The following is a 6,126-nucleotide window of genomic DNA, read 5'->3' on the forward strand; positions in this document are numbered from 1 at the left end:
ATTGAAAAGTTACTGTAAAGTTACTATAAATGTGTTTTTTAATAAGAAAAATTTTTAATGATGACAAAAAATGGTAATTATATGATAGATTTTTTGTGTCAAATTAAAATTTTACAACTGAAAATGTTAAAATTATCAAAAATTCTAGGTTTTTCCAGATTTTTTGATCAAAATTCTAGGTTTTTCCAGGTTTTTTTTTTCAAAATTTCTCAAATATCAGGTTTTTCCAGGTTATTTTAGCCTAAATTGTCAAGTTCCAGGTTTTTCCAGGTTTCCAGATAAAGTGGAAACCCTGTAGGTAGCCTGAAAGTGTGGTAACTCTGTTTTAATGGTTTTAGTTTTAAAAATGTTTTGTCTTTTTTATGTAAAATAAGTTTTATAGGCATAAAATCAAGTATAAACTATTCTTTTATTATTAACTTGTGAAATTTCTAATTAAAATTATAAATTTCTTTTTAAATGACACCCACTATTTACATTATTTCTAAATTAAAAACTTGTGGTGTTTTTAACATTTTTTTTTATTGTACAAAATTTTCACTACTTCATTCTTTTTTATCAGTGTTTAAAAACTTTTTATAGCAAGATTCTATTCTATATTATCTAGCCTAAAAATATAAGTCTTTTGTATTTTTTTCAAAATGTTCCAAGAAGCTTACACTGTAAATTTTATTTATACTAAAAATAAGCTTAAAATCTCTTTTGAAATCGAGTGTGAAATTTTAAATATGTGCAATAACTTTTTCTTCGTTTAAAAACAACTTGTTTTCATTGTAAAATTGTTTTCAAAAACAAAATTGGTAAAAAAACAAATTTCATTCAAAAAATCAATTTTGCAAGTTCAATTGTTAGGTAATGCTCTTTAGCGCCACACAAACTTCAGTGGCCACTATTAACTTGACTTTAAAACTTTCACTAAAAACTTTTATGACCTTTTCACAATTTGATAACTAGTATATTTTAGTAGCCCAACGAAGTAATAACTATTGAAAAAGTTTAAAGTGTGTATCTAATTTTTAGCTTGGTTTTATTTTGTTAAGTCTAGCATTATTTTTCGATTAAAGCTATTAGTGTCATTTATTAAAACGGTACCAAAAATATCTGATTTCATTCAGATACAACAAAAATCATTATTTAAAATATAGAGTTAGAAAAAAATTCCTGAAAGGCTTACAAATTTTGTTGTTTTAGTTCTTCCGTGGGATTCGTTTTGATTAGGATTTAACTTATTATGTATCTAATAATTTCCATATGGCAAAGTATGCATGTTCTAGACCAGGGGTCGGCACGGCAGCCTTTTGTCACTCGCAGGCCGCACTTTTTACAAAAAAATATTCAAGGGCCGCAATTATTTAAAAATAATCTTAGTAATTAGTAGAAAATACAATTTTAAACCAAAATATTACAAAGAAGCAGTAAAATAGTATTAGTTAAGAGTAATTATTAAGTTACGAGCCTAGTTTTAAGTTATTATATATTTATAAAAAAGTGAGTTTTTAGCTAAAAAGTACGTCTTTGGCCGCAGATTTTGGCTTTGAGGGCCGCATTTTGCCCGCGGGTTGCAGTTTGCCGACCCCCATTTTAATCTTTGAATTAAATTTTATTTATTTTTATTTTGATGTGCTAGTTATAAAAAATTAAACAAAATGTAGTTGTTGTTTTAATAAAACACATTAATAAAATAATATAGATTACGGTTGTTAATGTGAACAGCAAGCAATTGTGATAATTTATATCTACAAATTACTTATATTTTATCACTATTACTATTTTAAATTTTAGATCAAATTACACTCTTTTAAACTTTTACAAAAACGATTCAAACTATAACTGATTTGTAAAAAGTATCTCATCAAAACTAAATAGTTTTATTTTTTATTTCTGTTATTAAACTTTAGTTGTTATTAAACCAATTCTTCATATTTTATTATATTTTTACATGCTCAATAGCTCTGCATTTCTCTTATTTTAAACTTAAATTACAGTTAAAGATAAAGTTATCAAAACTTTTAACTTTAAGCTTTATAAATAAAAAAAAATAGTAAAATTTTATAATTTTTTACAGTGCATAAGATTAATGTTTTAACTTTAACATTGCAAGTTTTTTGATATTTATTGATAGCAATTAAAATACAAAAATAGATAGTATTGTTTGATTACTTGTTTTAAAACCAGCAAAAAGTCCTGTTAAAGTTAACTTTTATGGTTGGGTGGAAATTTATGTTTTAAAACTTTGTTTTAGCCTACTATATATCTGTTTACAGTGCTAAATTTTTCACTTTTTATACCACTAACACTTCTGTATACCAAAAATAACTTTTACTTAGATTTTTGTGCCTTATTTTGTAAAGTAATATATTTTTATAAAATTACAGTTTGACGAACAAGCTTAATTTTTATTTAATATAAATTAAAAACGTCTTTAAATAATTTTAAGTAATTTTTTTCTAAAACCAAATGTTTCAACTTTAAAAATGACAAATGAACTTAATGTTTGCAAATATGTTTTTCAAATTAACAAATTACTTTTATAGTTTGTAAATATTAACTTTAAACTATATAGTGTTTAAAGTACTATTTAATTTGTTAACACTTTATTAATAGAAAATAGGTACTTCATATTGATTTCTCAAAAATCACTATTATAAACTTTCAAAATAAGTTTTATTTGTTTAACTGTCTTTCAAAAACATTTGAATTTTTACTTATTAAACCCATAAATTTGAAAGTATTAAAGTTATTTTGAACATTTATCAACTAGCTATTTTGTTTCTTACTAAATAAAGTTTAAAAACACCGCTTGATGAGTATAATAATCCGAAATAATTAAAACAATTAAATTTACTATTTACTGTTTTATTTTTCAAAAACAACTTTAACGTCAAACTTGACATTTATAGCTTTAACCATCAAGTTGTAAAGTTAAAATATTATGTATGATAAATGTTGTTCTTTTTTTATTTGCACTTTTGTTAAATAAAGAGGTTACAAAACAAAATTACTTGTGTCATAGTTTTTAGTTTTACACGTTTAGAAAGCATATTTTCATTTAAAGGGTAGCTTAAACTTTTTCAATAGTAGTTTTAATGTCGTATAAGATAAAGAACTTTCGTTTTGTAACTAATTAGTTTTTCTAAACATATTTAAAAATATCTAAGTATGTTTTAAATGTCGGTTTAAGTAGCTTCAGTATAATTAGTATATTGCTTACTTATGTTTATTATTTACTTTCATAAGTTAAAGCAATTTAATTTAGAAATGTTGAATAAATGTTTTAAACTTTAATTTGCTTTAAACGTTGAAGTTTTAAAACTAAAAACACTAGTTTTCGTAGTTTTAAAACTGACTACGCGTTGGTTCAAAGCATTTAAAAATCATATATTACAAACTGTATTATATATTGGCTAGCAAAAATTAGAGAATCTCAATGTAATAAAGTGTTATATAAAGGGTTTTTAGAGTTTTAATATAACACTTTTTTGATAAATCAATGATTAAAATAAGTACAGAACTATTTTTGACCTAGTGAATTCGTTTATTATATGTAATTTTTGGTATAAAAATCCATTAAATTGCCAATTAAGCTTAGAAAAAAGAGCGCATTTTTTATTTTCAAAAAGCTCTTTTCAAAAAGCTTAAAAAACTTATTTTTTAAAAACAATGTTAAAAAGATAAAACAGTAATTAAGTATAAGTATTAAATTTTAGTTTTAAAAAACTTTAAAACCAGTTAACTGAAATTAAACAACAATTAGGAAATCAAACATACTGTTAATTATATAAATACAACTGAAACATACAGTTTATTTTATTTAAAAATATTATGCATTAACATAAACGCTGTGATTTAGGATTGTTGATAGTCTTCAATTTTCAAAGTTTTATAGCTAAAAACAAGACAAACTTGTGTGTTTTTATTATTTAGAGCAAAACAAAGAAGAACAACATTATTATATAGAAGTATTTTAAGTTGTATTTACGTTTTTAAATTGACCTTAAAAACGTTCTTATTTGAGTTTTTTTTAAGTAACTAATAAACTTTATAATTGCTAAAAAACTGCTTAACATTATATTTTCTAATGATTAAGAGAGTAATGATTATAAATAATTTTAACTAATGCTGATCAACAGTTTTTTTTAAAGTGAAAAAACAAAGATAGTAAGAACAAAAAAAAAAGTGAAAACTGCACAACATAAATTTAAATTAATCAAATTCATACTTACAAATCATAAAAATACACGTATAAAATATTTACATATATATTTTTTTCCAATTGCTGACCGTACCATCTATTTTCTGCAAAAAATAATTAATTATAAAACATTTAAAGCTAATTAAATTAGTTAATCTAGTTAGTATTGTTTATTGAACAAAAAAAAAGTGCTCAAAAAGTTTTTTTTAAGGACCTGGTGTACGATTGAAAGTTGTTTATGAAGTTTTTCAGATAAATAATGTAAAACTATTTGTTTAATCAGCTATTGTTTAAGTTAAAAAATGTATTTAAACTAAGTGCCAAATAAATCAAATTCTATTTTATTTTTAAATGTAAATAAACTGTATAATTAAGGTTTTCAAACTATTTATATAAAAAATTGTTTGTGTTATAACTTTTGAGTGAAAATTGTCGTTTTAAATAATCAAATAACAACTATAGTACACTAATAATAAAACAACTGGTTTTAGGAAAATTTTATTTTAAACAATTAAACAAAAAATGTAGACAAAATGTTCATAAAACAAATTGTTACTGTAAAAACAACTTCTTAATGAAAATTGTCAATTTTTTATTTTGCGTTTTTTCTGCTTTAAACCTATAAAAAGCTTAAAGCGGGACGAAATTACGCTTTATTTAAAAAAAGATTATTCAAAATTAATTTAAATAAAATTAACAATAAAATGTAGTTGAACAAATATAACAAATAAAAACTTCTAATATTTAAAACGCAAGTTAAGTTTTTATGTAGTTTTAACAAAAACAACTTTTGTAGCTCAAATTTAGACAACTACACTTTAAATTTACTATATATAAAAGTTGTACAAACAAAAACTTAATAGTAATAAAACTTTTGCTTACTTATTTTACTTAAGACATAACTCCAATTCAATTTTATAATCTTCAGCTTAGTGTTTTGTCCAAGTTTACCTATATTAATCATATATTTACTGTATTACAGTTTAAAATAAAACTTTTCAACATAAACTAATTGGTTTTCTAATTGTCTATTGTATAAGCTTTTGTTTAACCTCTTTTAAAAAGTTTTACTGAAGCTTAATTTGATTTTACGATTTTTACTGTCTTTAGTCCACGATATTAAAACCAAAAACTTCAGAAAATCGTTAGAATTTAAATCAACAGATATAAAAAAAAACTAAAACAAACCTGCTAAAGATAAAACTTTTCCATAACAACTTCCTATAGTTATTTTTAAGTCAAGTCATTATGTTTTGTTATTGTCATATAGTTCATTTAATTCTACCCGTTTCAATAACTTATAATTGCAGTTCTGTAAGTTTCTTAACAGCTTATAACAGTTTAGTAAGTTTTATGATACTTTTAAAAGATTCCTGGCAGTTTTATTTGTAAGTATACATACTACAAGCCGCTATACAACACTCACAACTTGTATAGAATTAAAACTTATATGTAGTTGCTAATTGTCTTGGGATTTAAACAGCTGAATATATTAGTCACCAATTAAACGTTACAAACGACAACTAGTACTCTTATGTATTAAACTGTTAATTGTGATCTTTTGACTTATAAGGACCTTATAAGTTTATATATAAAAACTTACTACGGTTTATAATACCATGTAATAGCAGGTGGTAACTGTAACATTTTAGCCGAAAAATTATAATAAAAAAATTATCGTTTATTTTTGTTTAAGGAATTCAAAACTACTGTTGATTATGTTTTTACTTTATGAATTTTAAAAATTTGTACGAGTTTTTTACAGTGCTCTATAAAACTAACGGCAAAAATAAATATGCATCAACTCTTACTCTTTCAGCCTTGTTTAAGTATTCTTATTTATAAATAATTAAAATCGAGCCAATATTTGAAATTTATATAAACTAAAAATAAACAATTTTTTTTGAAAAAATCTTTTGGTTTCAGTTTTTTAT

General features: G+C 22.7%; 1 long non-coding RNA gene across 1 annotated transcript; it reads right to left on the minus strand.

Moving 5' to 3' along the window:
* Window positions 1-3,924: 3,924 nt before the first annotated feature.
* Window positions 3,925-5,599, minus strand: LOC145844537 (uncharacterized). The gene is made up of 3 exons (XR_014370288.1): window positions 5,381-5,599; window positions 5,075-5,143; window positions 3,925-4,296 (listed from the first exon to the last, which is right to left on the minus strand). It is a non-coding gene; the product is annotated as an uncharacterized LOC145844537 (long non-coding RNA).
* Between the last annotated feature and the right edge of the window lie 527 nt (window positions 5,600-6,126).

Source organism: Thalia democratica, chromosome 9 (assembly GCF_965202585.1).
Source record: "Thalia democratica chromosome 9, ktThaDemo2.hap1.1, whole genome shotgun sequence".
Classification (NCBI taxonomy): domain Eukaryota; kingdom Metazoa; phylum Chordata; class Thaliacea; order Salpida; family Salpidae; genus Thalia; species Thalia democratica.